Here is an 18,489-nt window from a genome sequence, read left to right on the forward strand (position 1 = left end):
TTTTGTTCCACATTGAACTTACTGAACTTACTTGTCTACATCCTGCAAAAGTTTATGGTAAAGAATAGTTCACATACTGAAGATGCAAGAATAGCATGTACTGTAAATGGTGGTAAATACTACATTTTCCCCAGAGACATGCAGACACGGCTTCTTCTATTTCATGAAGCAGTATCATTGATAGTGACAATTCAGACCTAAAAATATACCTGCACTAATGACCTCCCTGCTGGCTCTGCACAGCAACACTAGTCATTTTCTGGGTCCTACAGAAATGGAAAACACATAAGAAACTATTTATTGTAAAGCAGTAGACAGCTATCAAATGTGTATTTGTGTTATTTCCCTATTATCGGAAATTTTCCTTCCAATTGTCAGCATTTCTACAAAGATGTATTTCCTTATATTCAATCTTGAAATTATTACACATATTGTTTACTCAACCTAAAAAGGGGAGAAGAGAGTAACACAGAAAAATATATTAAGATTTTCCCCATAAGCCCTGCCTTTCCATGTCTCTACAAATCACTCACTCTCAGAAATGAACGGTTTGAAGCCTTTAGACAGAAGATGAAGTCTGCATAGGAAAAGTCAAGTCTGAAGTCCATCGCTGCTCCAAGTAATATCAACTATGATTTCCGAGGCAGAGACAGGGTCCAGACATTACAGCATTCAAATTCATCATGAACAATTACAGCGTAGCAATTGCTCTCTCCTATTTCCTCTGCAACTTCCATTGCTGCTAATCATCAATGGAGTTGAAAGTTGCAGAGAACTGAAACTTTTTCTTGCCAGTGCAAGTACAAACATGAGCTTTTATTCTTCACTATATCTGACCTTTGTTCAAATGGTGTTTCCAGGGATAGCTACAAGAAATTTGTTTTAACATCACGACAAAGGATTGCTTCATCATACCATGACAAGGAATGGCTCAGATCAGTGCATGTTATCATTGCACATGACCCATTCTATTGTTACTGGAATGAGGTCCGTAAGAAAACACTTTTTATTTAGTTCTTTCAGATCCATTCTTGTCCACACTCTGGAGTACTCAAAAAAAAACTTCATTGACTTTCTATCCTCTAGTAGAAGGGGAGGACAGAGCCTCTGCTGCCAGCACTCCACCAGCAGGGAATTCCACCTGGCAGATTTCTTTACTGGCCACCCTCGGCACAACTATTAAGCACTTTCTTGGAATGCATCAGAAAAAAAATTTAAAAATCAAAGTAATTGACTCAGTAAACTCATATGGCTTGCTTAAACCATTAATTAGCATCATTTTCTGCAAATACTTCTGCAAAGTTTTGTGTCAAGAGTGTAACATACTCTGAATCTGCCAAGTTGCAGTCCAAATGGTAGCGCATTTTAAAAATGTCCGTTACCACAATTCCACATTTTTGAAGGAGAAAGATATATTAAAAGTTATGTTACTGTTTAAATAAACAATCTCTCACCTATAGCTCCAGCTCACCATATCTATCTTAATACATTTTCAATCCTACACTGACATCTTTAGCTTGAAAATCCAGACTACATACATAAATAATAACAAATTTGAAACTGAAAGAGAACCAGAGACACATAAATATACAATTATATAAATGCCTCAGAGCTGAAATGAAGTTTTTGAGGAAGTCTATACTTTCTTCATTTCAGACAATTAGGTTTCACTTCATCTTATAACTCCTGGAAGAGAGATCCACCACAGCAGACTGCCAGTTAAACCCGGTGCTATACAGGACATAATAAAGACATTTGACTTTGCATATGAAGTTTGGTTGTGAATTTCACAGAAGTTCAAAGGCATCACACACATTGGGAGGATCCAATTAACACAGCCTGAACTCTTCTACTGGTCATAAATATGATATATGCGAGGAACAGAATTTTTGTTTTTACTATATAATAATGTATCTACGAGAAAAAAGGATTTAAGCTGCCTATTTGGCAACCTGTGAGTAGTGAACAATAACATATAGATAACATTTAAAAGCAGTCTGCTTTTTTTCTGGCAAAATGCCTTGATTAGCTTCAATTTCACGCACAAAATATATGCCATACAATTCACTCGCCAAATGAACTTAAGAGGCAGAACCAGTTGTGAAACGTGCTGCATACTCTTCACTCAAAAATCATAAATCCCAGTTCATTCCAACTGCATGGTAAATGCTCTGAAAAGAAATTTGAAAGCGCTTAGTCTGATGTTACCAAATTGCTATTACAAATCTCCCACAGTCAGGTAAGTCCACAGTGTAAGGGATTACACAATGTCACACACACAAAAGTTACTGAGAAAAACAAAACCGTTGTGATGAATGGTAAGAAAGAACAGCAAAATCAAGGCAAACTGAAAATCAATGCATTAATTGGTATGTCCAACTTAAGGAAAATTTTGTATTTTGAGTATTTCTCTGAATTACATTTAAGCGTCACTATCAATTGTGACCTGTCTGGAAATTTGCTTGTTATTTTGCAAATCCTTGATTTGATCACTGACGTCTGAATGAACAGAGACCAGACAATTACACACAGGAGATTTCAGCTACAGGATGATACACAGTCTGTGACAGGACTTGCACATGGCATACGTGTTTTCATTTTCTTGGGAGCAACCTCTCTCTGCAGGTTGGTTTTGTTAGGACATTCAACACTAACTTTTTTGATCACAGTGTTTCAAGAAGCAATTACACTGCGATCAGAAAAGCAAAGGACCAGCTAGCATGAGTACACATTAACCACTGTGGGCTTTGTACGCTAGAATATAATGCAGCAAGGAACATGTCAGAAGGGCCAGAATTCAGTTCACCAGGGACCTAATTTTTGTGCAGATTCACTCTTCATCTTTCACACATTTTAGTTTTATTATACATTTAACCGTATTTTTCTCCAGTTGAAGAACACAACAACCAGCATCCTACAATATAAATGGCATTTTCTCTCAGAACAAACAGACAACCAACCAAAAGCAAAGCTAAATATACAGACAGCTACTTCCAGTAAGCTGAAAAGACAGTCACAACTTCATCTGTATAGACATACTGCACAAAGTCTTTCTCTTCCAAACGGCAGTATTTTCACACTATAGCAAGCCACATTATTTAATAGTGAAATTATTTTAAATACTAGTTAGCTTTAATTTTTCACATGTGTTTATGTAACAGATAACCTCTGAAAGGTCCCACAATTTATATTCAAATTTCGATAGACATCAGTCTCATCGGGTCCATATCATACCTTGCATGTAATACAGACACCCCAGTTCTCTAATCTCTTTGCAGAAGAGAAGTAAAATTATTCCTAGATGTAGAAATCAGAGTTGACACAATAAAAAATGAAGAACCACACCTTATATTGGGCTAAACTGGTGAAGGTCTTTGAGGAGAGAATCAGAAAAGATAGGATAGAAATTCCATAAAAATAATTAGGAAATAATACAACTCATATAACTATTTGCACAGGAGTTTGTGAAAGAATAGAAACTTTGTGTCTTTTTTAGGGAAATTATATTAGGAAAAAAGTGCATCTCAGGTTGACATATAATGCAGAGACTGGGTTCACAGAAAGTTCACAAAAAGGTTTCAGGAGAATGTTGAAAGCAAGGTTTCTATAGCAACCTAAGAAATTAGCAAAACATAGGAAATAAACTGAAGTGAGGCCAATATAGTTGTATTGGAACAGATGGAAGCTTTACTATTTCACAAATTAAAGCAGAATATCACTGAAGAGGGAAAACTTGAACTTCATCCAAGTTAAGGAAAGTTAAAAACCAGGAGGAACTGTGCTCAAATGGAGGCAAGAAACAATGAACCGCAGCCCAAATGGGAAGAGAACTCGAGAAGACAAAACAAAGAAATAAATTGCAACCCTGTTAACGATAAACTATCCATTATTTTAATAAGTTATCCTTTTATGACCTGTTTGCTGTATGTTTCAATACTCTATTTAAAACAGAAACTGAATTTCTCATTTTTAAAACATTTGTTCTGGATATAAGGTTAATATTATCACTGTGTTATTTTCCATATAGTTGCAAGTTGGACTTCTGAATGGTTTTCCCCGTGACCTTGTACATATGCATATGCCAATGGACTCACTGGAGTATTATTGTATAGCTACATCATGTGCAAGACACTTGTGCACTTGGACTGAATCAATACTGGTCGGCTTTTATAATTTGAATTCTGACCAAAGATATGAACACAGTCTTTATAGACAGTTCCACATTCAGTGACTGCCATAAGAAGCTGAGCTATTGATTCATCCGTTAACTTAATAAATGAGTCATACTGAATGCAATTAAGTCAATTTTCTAAAAATACCTTGTAGCCAGCTTGGCTGCTGTCATCTGCTGAAGTTCTCCAATGCCACTTTAATTAACATTAATCTTTCTTCAGATAGATCATTCTGTCTAGATGATATCAAGTTGTCACTAAACCTCCCAATGAAACTCTGTTTCATCTTTAAATGAAAGCAAAACTCAAAAACCTCTGCTCAATTTTTTTTCCCCAGATCCATCTCATAAATATATTTATCTACCATCAGGATATTCTATCTTTTGACTGATTTATAAACCAAGCAGAATATTCAAGAGAGACTGTGCTTGTGAGCCGATCAAATGACTGGGAGCCAGACTGGCTATTTCTAATTCTAAGGACATGTTCATTTTATCACAGGCTACTGAATGAATACATGTTACGACACTACTCCTACCAGAGCAAACTGACCAAGACAACATTTTTAGCCTACCTGACTGGGCTAGCTTAATATTGACCCATGAGCCCTCAGCAAATCATCTTGCTTTGGATCCTCAGATACAGCTAAAACTTCACAGAGTATTTCAGAGAAAGAGGTAGCAGAATTGCATTTCAAAGTAACTTTGTTCTCTACTACCTGTAAGACCATACATTAAAAGCAGACACAAAGCTACTTTAATTGATACTAGTTTTTATTGACCTTTGAGAAATTGTGAAAGCACCCTGAAGGGAGGTAGTAAGAAGGCATGCTATTTTGGGTTCACTTCCTACACAACAGAACACTGGCAGCTAGAGCAAGCTGGGCTGCAGCTCCTGTCACTGGCTACACGCCAGCAATGAATTGTGCAAAACAGCTTGCAAAGTGCTTCGTGAAGACAGTTTTACTTAGTCTAAGGTGTAGAATGACGTGATGAAGGTCCAGCCCGTGTTTTTTGTTTTGTTTCTTTTTTTTTTTTTTAATGGATCCAATAATTAGATCCTTGAAAACTTAGCACACACCCCCCCCGCCCCGTAATCTTAGGCTAACTTCAACATGCTGTACTCAAAAACCTCACAGACATAAAATGTTTGCAGATATGCCCTCTGTCAGTTCATGTCTCTCATGAACAGCAGCCCTGGGATGAAGATGTCAAAATTAAAGGATTCTCCCTCTGCCTCACCATGTCCCAAAGATTTATTGCACACACAAAAAATGAAGGGGGGGGAGAAAATAAAATTAACCCAATGTTTTAAAATTTTTGTTCCCTACCTTATCACTGTTTTAAGAGTAACAAAAGTATAAGAAAACATTTTTCACTGCTTTCTGGCTTTTTTTTTTTCCTAAACAGAAAAAACAAACTACATAAAAACATTGGTTTTAAGGAGAAAAAAAATGTTAGTTTTCTCTTTCACCCTTCAAAGTTTTTGGTTTGGGTTTTTTGGGTTTTTTTTTTACTTTACTATAGGACAAGCAAGAATAAATTAGAAGAGGCCAATTTTTCAGGCACCTTCAGTAGGAAAATACTGTCACCTCAACAATCTGTTATTGGGAAAGAAGGCAACAAGGATCTTCGTCCCTAGTTTCTGACATATGTTGAGGACAATGTCATATGTACGTCATTTGGCAATAACATGACCAGGAGCCACTCTCCCCTTTTAGCAGAATGACTTATTTATTTTTTGGGGGGAAAATTGGAACTGTTACATCATAAAGTATATTAACTTAAAAGACATCTCTATATAGTTATCAAAACCCACATCAGTTCAGGGCTTAGTGTAGTTTTCTAGGGGGTATCGTTGGTTTAACTCAGTGCATGGGGCACACCTATATATGACAGTTTGGGGTATTATTGCTGCCAGTCAAAAGACAGATCTATAGACTGCCTCCTTTTGAAAATGTTTATCAGTTTACTTATTGCCTAATAAAGACACAGAAGGGGAGCAGGGAAGGCAACATCCCCAAGAAATTTTGGGCTTGCAGGCACTGGCTCCCAAAAGAAACAAAATGGATGAAGAGGACACTTAAAATACATGGACTTTTCAGTGGTGCAATGTTATTTTTTCACTCTCAGCATGAAGAGAGGTGCCTTCTGGGCAAAAGCAGGAGGAATGCTGAACCTCCATGAGAAGCAAAAACTATTTAAGTTTTGATTTTAAATAAACATTAATTAATAATTGTTCAGAAGTCCTATCATTAATACTTGTATGCTTCACACAGCAAGGGTATGAAGCATGCAGATGGCAAACATTTTAAGATCTTTTAATAGAATGAAATGAAATATAAACAATATGGATATTTATAACTTCAAAATTTTTTTAGGCCTTTAGCATTTAACTGCATCAGACAATGTAGCATGCAGAACACTACACCAAATATTTCATGGTTTGTAATAGCTTAGTTCCACCAGATTATAACAGAAGAGAGAGGTGCTGCATCTGAAATGGGCTGAGAATAAAATACTGAAGACTAATTCTGCACTCAGAATTTTCATTACAGGTTCAAAATTTTATTTCTAATTAAAACTGACTTTTAAAGTCTTCCCAAATGCCAGCAGAATCTGAAAACAGTCTTGCCATGTGGACCAACAGCAAAAAGCCCACTTCTGTGCGGGATGCATGCATGTTTATAGCGCAGAGGAATGATTGCACTATTCTCCATCTGATTGGTAATCTAACTATGGAAATCATACATCAAATAAAACAGACAGAAATGTCAGCTAGATTTAAGTAAAAATGTGTTCAGTGACTTTGAAAGTTCCCACCGGGGCATCAGATGCTTGACCAGCCAGCTCATTAAACAACATGAATAAGATTTGAAATTTCCTGAGAGAAAAAATATGCAGAAGCAGACAAAAATCATTATCATGAACACAGTCAAATTCTCACCATTTAGACAAAGAAATGTATATGTAATATCCATGTTGGGATTTAGCTGGCAGACTGAGGGCTTTAAAACACTGCATGAAGAGAAGTATTTATAGTAAGGGCCAAGACAATAATAAATGTTGATCTTACTTTGTCCTATAGGAAATACTGTGGTAGGGCAAAGTACGTATTTGCATTTTTTCCAGCAAGTACACACCTAGGTGAGATACAGAGCATTTGCATATATATTGCTAGCAATTGCCTGTCACAAAACCGTCACGTACTTCAACCGCAAGCAAATTTTTTGGGTGCCTGAGAGTGACCTTTTGCCTATCTTGGAAGGCACTGCAAATTAAAGGATTTAGGCAATATGATAAGGATTGCCTGGAAATGAGATTCCACTGGTAAATTACCATAACAGCTTGTAGAAACCTATACAGGAGGATAAAGCTATTTTTGCTGACACTTCTATCATTTCAGTTGAGCTCTATTTGCTTCTACACAAATGTAAAAAAGAGACCATCTGAATCAAATGTTAAGAAAAAGAAGATTCCTCCTAGGAGAATAAGTTGACCCACAAGTAGTAGAAACAGTAAGGCTTATTTTCTTAGAAATTAACACTGGCCACCTCCCCCACAGACTTCTAGTATCCAACAAAAAATGGATTTAAAAAATATGGCCCTCCACCAAGAACCCTTCAGTTTTTTACCATGTATATACTTCTCACACCCCACTACAATACCATCCTTTTCTTCCCGATAACTTCAGCGTATATTTTCCCGTCCATTTCTTAGACAGTCAAGCATGTACACATGCTTGTGAAGCATGCTTAGACACATGTATGCACACAAAGTCCATGTGCATACTTATGCCAAGGCTAAAAAATATAAATGTTTATTTTAAAAAGGGAAGAAGTTTGGCTGAGATACGTAAAACCGGAAAATGGAATAATGGAAACACAGGGATCCCTGATGTTGGAGAATAAGCTGGAATGAATTGCAGACCACAGATTGAAAAGAGCAATCAGAGTACTTTCTAAGATCAGGCAAAAAGGCATACAGAAAATCTCTTCATTCCGAAAAATACCAATAAGGACTAAAGGTGAGAGCAGCATGACTTAAATTCGGACTCAGAAAGAATAAAGTGTGGAGAGTATGTGGAAACAGTCTGATCATTCCAGATTCTAGATCAAATTGGTTCTTTACAATTTAAATCACAGGGCTTATGGAAGACTGTCAGAACTTTTAAATAACTGTTTTAAAAAAAAAATCCTACAATTCTGAAATTACAAGAATGATAGAGGAGTCTCAGAGACAAGCGGCATCCAGAAGGGCTATCACACTAGTTCACACAATACTTCACCTTCCCAAAGCTCTAATGTCTCATTTCTCCCCACCACACTCCAGAGAGATATAAAGTATGAATACAGTCCAGTATATGATTAATGGCAGTCTTGTTATGTCGATATAGACAGTTAAATTCAGAGGCAGAATTTGCTGTTGTTTTTCTTTTTCTTTAATATATTAAGTGTGTTTGCATATATATACACATATATTGCCACGTGTCACCTAAATGGGAGAACTAAATTGTGTTTAAAATAGTGACCTGACTCAACTGGGTTTTTTTAGTGTATGCTATGTGTTGGGGAGTGTGAAAGGAAAAAAAAAAAAAAATTTCTTTGGTTTTCATATATTATTGGCTATAAGCGTTTTTCAGCACTCATTTTTGTTTTCTGTAGTTGTAATTCCCTTTTTTCTTCGCATCTGATCATTTAAATGTCAACAAAATGTTTCTAGATGAATTTAAAAACTAATGATGTATTGTCTCTGCTATTCATGTCACAGCTCATTACAACCTGACTCTTTCAATATCCAGAAACATGGTAGGCAGGGGACATGCGGATCTTACACAACTTAAGAGGTCTTTGATTAAATGTGGATTTGTGCATTTTGTTTCATTCAGGTCCTGCAAAAAAGTGCTACTTTTGATTTCTAAATAGCTTGCACAAACATAATCCATTGGCAAAATGTAACTATTGACTTCTCCTTACTTGCAGCTTTAAGACACCTTGTCAGTCATTATCAGCTATGTTCTCCTGCCACCTATTTTGTATGATGTTCTCTTAAAAGTAAAAATAACAGTTAGATAGAACAATCCCCTCCGGTTCCATTTTGCCGAAGCCCTTCTCTTCTTCTTTATTACTGCTCCCCCTACAAGTATGATATTTAGAAACAAGAGTAACCCACCTCACAGTAACTGAAGATTTTTTTTTTTTTTTAGGTATGACTGCACAAGGTTACTGAGCACATACACACAGTACTTACTATCATATTCCTCTGGGTGACAGTGACCATAACATCCCTCCAGCCATCCCCAAGCTGAAGAACACAGATGAGGAAGAGCTTTGAGCTCTTCCTTGGTTCCTGCTCCAGCACAGGTGAGTAGGAGTGAAAATAGGTAAGGTGAATCCTGAAGTTTACATTTCTGTAAAATAAGTAACTTTCTTAAGTGCTGTCATGTATATTCCATGTCAGTGAGCCTTGGTCAATTAGCCTAGATAAAAATAGCAAATGTGACAGGATGGTGTATCTTCCAAAGCAGAAATTTAGTCTAGAAGTCTCTGCCATGTAACAGTGTATTCAGAAATGATAACTCCACACAGGTTTTAAAAAAATTTTAAAAGCAGTAGAGACATCCCATTTTCCAGCATGCCCATGTCGGTCTCCCTTTTCTCACTAACAATCAATTTCATATATCTGAACAACAGTCTTGAAAAATGCTCAATCGGCAATCCTACTGGCAAATACCACAGATAGGTTAGATGTGTTTCTAGGCATCTGAAATAGCCAATATCTTAACTGCGATCATAGATTCACACTGGAAAAGATTAAGCGCGATAGATTTTGCTTACACTGTTCCCCTAGAACCACCTTATATTAATTATAAGGCTAAATACCTGACTATCAATAGACAAATGACCAACACGACCAACACTAACATTGCTAATACTTTGCACAGTACTTCCTGAGCCATGATGCAGAAAGGAAATCAAAGATGGTTAGGGCAACCCTACCTGCAAACAAGTATTGAGGACAATACAGCATATGCATGACCCTCACAGACACTGATATCCAAAAAAATATATGAGGTTTGTGTACAGAGATACCTGGGCTTCATGAATAAACCACTGTAAGAAACTGCCATTTTCTTGCCAAATCACAATTTACGATTTTACTCCAAACAAGCAATTGTTATTATGTAACATGCCTTTTCTTCCAGAACTAGCACTAAATACCCTCACCCTTTAAAGAATAACAGTAATAAATACAAAAAGATAGTGTGAAGAGCCCAGAAATAATCCAAATCTGTACTGAAATGAGTTTCAGTACTACCTAAATTTAGGAACTGAGCTAAACTGCATCATTACATTAAAAGAGAACATTTAAAGAACTGATAGAGAAACCACTGTAGATAATGTCAGTAGAATCCATTTTAGGACCTTAACCTCTGGTAAAACCACAAAATCATATTATGCTGACAATGCAACAATTTAATTGCTTTACAAGGTTTTGTTCTATTTGTTCTATTTTGGATTTGCATTTGTAATCAAAGAGCTTACAAGTAGGTGGGTAGCATCAGGTCAAGCAATGAAAGAATGAAAGGCCTATCCTGAGAAGAAGGCTCAGTATATATCCATCAAATCAAACAAAATTAAACTAATAGGACCACCTCTTCCATTTAAAACCTAAAAGGTGGATCCAAAAGCAGGTGGACCAAAGAACATTTACAAACGAAGAGAAAACTCCAGATTTTGTAGTTTATAAGATATCATCCCCCTGCTCCCCCAGCAGAATACCACGGGTAGATTTTAAAACATGCTAGGACAAATCATGGTGCTATCCCTCCACAACAGCAGTCAACGCTTTAGCTCTTATTTCCTCCAGTCGTATCACGTGACTTTAAATGCCCATTGATGCATAATGCTACCCCAGATAAGTGTCAAGATACCTTTCATAGCTGCTGTGTCTCCATACCTTAAGCTGCTAAGAAGGCATGCTTCTCCAAATTCAGTAGTGCTCTTCAAAGCTGAGAAACGTGATTACCAGTGCACATTTAGTTGTCTTCATAAATCAGACAGTAATTACAGTAAATGGCTTTTTTAGAAAAAAATAGACTTCTCGCGCTCTGAAGCTTAGATTACAGATGTTTTGGTATGAAGAACAGAATATCCTCTTTCATCTTAATTAAGGAAAACTATATATTCAGTAGAAGTATCCTCTCACAATTTGTTTCACCTTTGTAAGACTGTCTTACATAATAATTTGCCCAACACCCACTTGTACAGAATTCAAAACCATTTGTAATGAACAAATAAAATGTGGCAGAAGCCTTTTACAAATGAAAGAAAGCCAAAGTTGAGTACCTGAAAACTAAAAATGTTCATTCCAAAGTTATCTTTCTGTCACGTCTATTGATTAACTCACAGTTCAGCTGATCTTTACTCCATAGCAGCCAATTCTTTACCGTGAAGCACAGTGACTCTAATTCTGCCACATATGCCATTAAGGCATAAACTTTGCAGGTGGATTTTTAAATTTCAAGTTGAGTTTACATTGATAGCAACTACATTAAATTAAATTTTGATTTGTAAAATGAACTTTGTATGAAAATAAAAAGATGAAGAAACCAAATAATACATAGATACTGTTAATAATATAACATTATGATCTCTCAGTCATTAATTATTCTGTGAAAAATGAGGCAGTGGTATATGGTTCATTGGAAGGTACTTATTTTTGCTTTAAAAAATTGTTGGTTTTAAAAGTTTTGCCTACACATGCACACACATAATAGAATTTAAGAAGTAACTGGTGATTTTTGCTGACTAACTTAACAGAACAGCCAAAGATTGAACAGGTCACGAAAACCAAGGTAGGCCAAAGATCCCGTGCACATCAAAGCTGAAGCACAGATAGGCTCTTCAATTATTCGTGGCCCATACCTGGCGCATAGGGAACTGCCAAGAGGTCCATTAAGAGGCAAACATCATGCAACTGAGAGGCATTCTTTGCTGGAGAAAAGAGATGAAGGGAGAAATACAAGCAAAGCATCAGATGTTTCCCACCTCTGTGGTCTTGGCTGTAATTGCCCGGCTCCAAAATCATTTCCAACTGCAAACTTTGAGATTCTCGCCCTAGTACTTACTGCAGTCAGGAAGTACCTACAAAATTTCCATCCCAGAAAAAATTACCTTCAACTTGCCACGTTCAGCTTCTACAGTATGAATTAATACAGTATGAAGTAATACTTCATACAGTATTGTAGCTTTATTGGTCCTTCTACTCCTGCCCCAGCTCAACTTCATCCTCAGAACTGCACAGATACATACATGAGCACAAACACAGAATAAAAGTTTTCTAGCCCACTCAATTTTTTCTTCCCTACCTTTCCGCCTTCTAAAACTAGCTGAGTAAGTAGCTATAATATAGAAACACTTCAGGGAGCTTGCATATTATTGGAGAGTTCTGGTTTACAGAGCAATTTGGTCTATGACACAGTTTTGCACTAAATTACTTGAAAGCAAGTATAAAGCACTAGACATCTTCTCATTAAAATAAATTAAAATAATAATCCTAACTCTGAACAATTGCTAGTGACAGATACTTGAATGATCCATTGTAACGCAAGCTTGCTACTTGTTTTTTAAAATGTTTATTACCTCTTCTAGTAGAATTTTCAGAGCTTTTATTAACAACTGAACTATTAAACGTAGGAGATGAAGGAAGAAACAAAATCTTGGGTCTGTTTATCTGTTATTTTCAGAGAGCTATATCAGCATCCCACATCAGATCACAGCCAACTCTGTACCACAGTTAGAGTGGCACTGAGCCACAACTAATAAACCATGCCGAGAGGGAAAGCATGTTGGCTTCTACTCAGCACTGTGCTACAGACATCTACGTTACAACCAGCCAGCTCAGAGTACAGAGTACTTGCTCGTCCTTATTTGTCAAAAAGCTATTAACAAGGCAATATGTAATTTATACGAACTATATAATTTAATTACAAAATGTATAAAATATGCTGCATGTTATAACAGTGTAATTAGAAACAGTGTGCTAACTGTTCCACAAGAATGATTTAAGTGAATAGTTGTTAGTAGCAAATATGACTCATTTATACCAGTCTGAGATCTTTTATATAAAACTTGGTTAAGAGCTACCTGATAATTTTCCAGTGCAGCTTTTTCACCAAAACATGTAATTCAATTAAAATGAAAATAGTTGTGCATCATAAAATTTTATCAAAGTTCCTCAGTGAAAGGTTTTATGAACACTTTGACATGAAATCAAGTATTATGGTTTTTGGTTTGCCAGTTTAATGTCATGTTCAACATTTCACTCATTTCTACTGGCCAAGTACAAAATATATTTATTGCTTAGTTCATCTGCTTTCCTCTTCCTCATGGACTTAGGGCTTGCTTGTATTTGCTCAGTGTTTTTAGCCCCAATTGATCACACTGGCATATTAAATTTAGCAACTAAGTTATCCATTCAGTATTTCTCCCTTAATCACAAGCAGCATTGAACACACACACACAAAAAAACCACTATTAGACTTTTATATTAATAGCAGTTGTAAAACAAAATTTTGTCTTATTCCATGACATACCTTTCCTTTTACAAACTAATCAACAGTACTGGTCAGAGAAAGTTTTATTTTCTACTACTTGAAAACATGAACTATAGCTGTGAGATTGAGTGTTTAGAAAGGCTCTTCATTATTAGATTCTGGTCAGCGTGACTCACTTCTAGCAATTTCCCCAAGACCAGTCTCTCCCCCCTGCCCAGCACAAAACCCTTCAACCTTCATCTTCCTTTTCTCAAGGCTGAGGAACATAGAGTACAATCCTTTCCTCCAGTGATTGTGAGATTTTTCTCTCGTAGTTTGCTACTGCAGGAGGTTGCTTATTTTCTCCCATTAGATTGTTACAAGAGCACCCTCAAAGGAAGGAAAAGAGGTGGCTGCTGCTGAGCTGAACACAATAACAACACCAGGTTAATGATCAATAACTTCAGCTAGTATTTTCTTCCATGTGTTTTAAAATGAAGCAGCGACAGAAGCAGCTGTAAAATCTGAATAGTGCAGATATATACAATTGTATTATTTGATCATTCACTCCTGTTCCAGAATAATAGATTTTCTGATAAAGTCTTTCCTCAAGAGCAGCTTTTGCTGAGATAGAAAGGACTTGTACCAGCATGGAGTCCCACTTTGCTGAAGGAAGGGACATCACTTCTGGAAGCAGTCAGATGTATACAAACCTCCTTGTCATAAAGCTATCAGTGGGCTGATCTTTCCTATTACTCAATACTCCTGTGTCTTAAGAAACACATATTGCTTTGTGATACTGTAATTGTAGAAACTACAGATGCCTAATTCTTTGTGGATATACAGTCACAGTTCTTGTCCAAATACATTGTTTCAAAACTTGCCCTTAATGAGTGCCTGAATAATTTTTGACTAACGATTACCGAAGTTTCAGTGATCTCTTCTTGCTTCTCCAATGATTCCAACATAGGGCTTCTGTAAACTGGCTGAATAGCGTTACAGAGGGACAGGGTGACACAAAAGCTTGCTATTAGGGTAACTAATAGTCTGGGAAACTAAGCTCTGTTAAAAATATTCAGCTAGTGTCCTGTCTTGTGTAGAACAGAAATAGTACAAAGAAACCACCGCTTCATATACCAAAGTAGCACCAAAAATTCAAGGTCTTGAGAAGGCTCTGTATATATACACCGCTACCTCAAATGAAGAGGAACACTGAGGGAGAGACAGACAGAAAGAAAAGATGTGAAGAGTAAAGATCCCTCTGATAAATTAAGGAACTCTCGATTAATAAGGGTGGGCAGCTCTCATTAGCCTGTCTTTCCACAGAAAATGAGGTTTTGGACAGAAACAGTTCTAACTCATCTGAAGTTAAAGAGTATTAAGACCTCATTAAAAATGGAAGCGCAAATTGGTTCTTTGTTGGGAAACGAAAGTGATTGCAATCTTCAGCTAAGATGCCACTGAAACAAATTTTAAGAGAAGTCATTGCTGCATTAGAGAAATAAAAAGAAAAAAGCATTTTTAAGTACTGCTAGCTCGCTAGCTTTGCCACAGATTACTTCTATCCCTTCACAATATGTCACGTGTATTGAGCTATGCAGAAATAGCCAAGCTGGTGAGCTAATGAAAAGCTTGGATACTGGTAACAGTGCAGCCATGGTGAGACTGAAATCAAAAGCTATGACTGAAATCAAAAGCTATGACAAAACCTTCCTGAAAAGCTGGATATTCATCGTCTACACTAAGCTTTGGGCTGCTGTAACCACTTGACTACCATCAGTATTTTAAAAATAGCTTGTGTATATCTATACATGCTGCAGTCATTGCACTGTTCGCATAATGTTTGTTCCCTCATTTACACGATGAAAATAATCGTACCAAATCAAAGATAATAAAAACTAGTGACTGGAAAAAAGGGTTTCGATCCAAAGAATTTTATCTTGTATTAGAGCTCTGAGCATGCTAAGCATTCACAAGCTCCACAAAAAACATAATCAAACTTTTTTGATTAGCACAAACAATAAATGGCTAAAGAGATTAAAAGGCTTGAGAGTGCAAGGGCTACAGCACTGGCTGGAGTCTGAAGTATGTGCAGGAGAAGGCAGTACAAGAGGAACTCCTGAAAGAAGACAAAGAAAAAAAAAGCTCCTAAATGTAGAAATCCCTATTACTGGGATTTCTGAGCAAAACCTTGAGCTGATAATGTCTCTTTCTACTAGGTTTAGAAAAACTTGGCGGTATTTTTGTTTCACATAAGTATCTTCAAAATGTTCTGCTCAACCATGCAGGCAGAAGCAGGCACACTTCTCACTGCCTCTGAAACACTAGCAAAAAGAGGAGAAGTTTTCTCAGTTTTGACTTCTTAAAAACACACTTCACAAAATTCTTTCACAATATAAAACTGAATTATCTGTATAAATGCAAAAATTAGAATTTAAAATATAAAATTGTTCTGAAATCTCCAAATCTTTACTAGCTCATCTACTACTAATGCCTATATAAGCATTAGCAAATAATGAAGTACACACAGATACTCCATCTATTTGAACACAAACATAACCTTTAGTTCTTACCTAGCTTTTGGTCACAAATTCATGCCTTTAGGATGTATTTTTAATGTTGTTAGCTTTTGAAGAACAATACAGAGCATACTGTTAAAAATATGAATCAGTCTGTCAAGTGTGTTGCTTCATCCCCTCACATGCAGAACGGCCCTTGAAAAGCTATCTGCCTAAGGCTCATGGCAGGCAGCGTTTGTTCTTAAGCCAGGAAGAGGTATAAAGAAAATGTAGTAACTGTATTTCTTTGCATTTTTCTAGCAAATTCTTGTTTTCAGAAGGGATTCAATGCTGAAAGATCCCGAGATAATGCATTTTAAAGCCAACTCTACCCAAAGAATACTGTCTGAATACGGTACAGTTAACTTATAAACTTTCAAAACTGACATTGTAAGTATAGTTACAATAAAGTATTGTAAGTAAAGATTCTGAGAATCATTTTAGATGTGTTTTGGGTAGAGGTATTTATTGTAAGTTGGTGGAAAGCAAAGTTTGCAGTTGCTTATACACACAAAGCCAAGATGGTCCACCCGTGTGAATGCACGGACAGGTGGGGCTGGATGGTTGCCACTCGGGGTGAATATTTTCTGGGTTTTGTTGCTTATTCTGTGAAAACAGTTTGATCTTAAGAGTTTTAATGTTTCAAGATTATTGAAAACTCAAATACATTCTTGAATTTTGCTTAATGGTTTGTACTCTGCAACAGAAAAGATAGGATGACGCTCCTGAAGCCTCTAATTTTCCCCTGAAATTCATGCAGGTTTAGATGAAAGCGAGATTCTAATCTGTATGGAACTGTTACGATAGGTTGAATTAAAATTTATTCAAATCTTGTTTGCTAAGTTTCAGAGCATTGCAAATGTGGTAGAGTAGGCACAAGACAGTTTCCTGAAGGAAATGCAGACAATACGGGTACAGCTAGAACTCCAGGCACAAAACAGACACAACAGCTGCTCGTGGTACCACACTCTGCTTTTCAGTCCTGAATCTTGCAGCCATCCCAGAACTACAGTGGTAAAAATCTCTCAGTCACATTGCCCTGTATTCTCTTTATCTGTATATGAAAATGAACACAAAATTACATATTAATGTATTTCCTGGATTATTAGCAATCTGTATAGCGAATGGCTTTCCAGGCTCCGTTAGAAAAGTGGTTTTTTTATGTTAGCAGAAAAAAAGGAAAGGATCCACTAAAAGTATCTTTACTTTAGAAGCACATTTGTATCTTTTAGTGCACCTTTTGGAAAAATGGAACGCAGTAGACTAAAAAACACCACCTAATAAGTAATAATCTATTTAAAAAAAAAAATCACAGGAACAAATTAAATATGCTTTGTTAAAATGCAGAAGAGATATTCCAGTTTTGCATTGCCACATTTAACAGTCCCTCCATCATCTACTCTGTAGTTGAACACTGGCTATTGAACATTTCCACATACTGTGCTGAGCTATAGAGCACATTAATTGTGCAGAATGCTTGTGACAATGAGAGAAACATTCTGAATGAAGAGGCGTTGAGGGAGAAAAAGATCTCTTAATGTGTATTTCTTAAATAGGTAATTCAATCATGTCAGTCAAACGACACTCCAGAGCATCCTGTATTTTCTAAAACAATCACCTATCTGAAAATGACACCAATAACAAATTTCACGGCAACACTGTATTTCCAACCAAAAATATCGCTTAATAGATGAGATACATTCTGATATCTGAAACCCAATAACCAATAGAAAATAGAATTTTATTAGAATAAAAATTTCTCTTAGAATACAATGAAGGGGATGAAATTGGAGGTAAGAAGAGAGATGCTGTAGCTGAAGAAAAAGCACAAAGCTTAAAACAGAATTAGTAAGGGTGTAAAGGGAAGCATTTAGTGTTGTAGTGTAACTGTGTTTCTTTGAAATAACTGTCTGCAGAAAATCACTTGAGGTTATTTTTGAACCCTTGATATGTCCGTTTTGAACTTCAAGGCTGTCATGATCCATAGAAAATATACTTATGTCCTGGTTATGCTCTTGTGATGTTTATATGTTAGCACGGATAAAGGGGAAAAGCGTAAGTGCAGAATCCATGGTAAAATTCAAGTTATAGTGAAAGAAGGTGAGAAAAGTGTACATGAAAAGAATTATCGTGGGATAACTATACTTCTTCCTTCTTAAGCCACCGTCTGTATAGATTTCTGCTGTACAGTGCTAAAAACAAAGTGATTTTAAAGAGCCCCC

The 18,489-nt window shown here is 36.4% G+C and overlaps 1 protein-coding gene across 22 annotated transcripts in view; it reads right to left on the bottom strand.

The window, feature by feature from the left end:
- GPHN (gephyrin) overlaps positions 1 to 18,489 on the bottom strand; it is a 301,882-nt gene that overhangs the window by 176,907 nt on the left and 106,486 nt on the right. The window lies entirely within an intron of this gene.

Source organism: Aptenodytes patagonicus, chromosome 7 (assembly GCF_965638725.1).
Source record: "Aptenodytes patagonicus chromosome 7, bAptPat1.pri.cur, whole genome shotgun sequence".
NCBI lineage: Eukaryota > Metazoa > Chordata > Aves > Sphenisciformes > Spheniscidae > Aptenodytes > Aptenodytes patagonicus.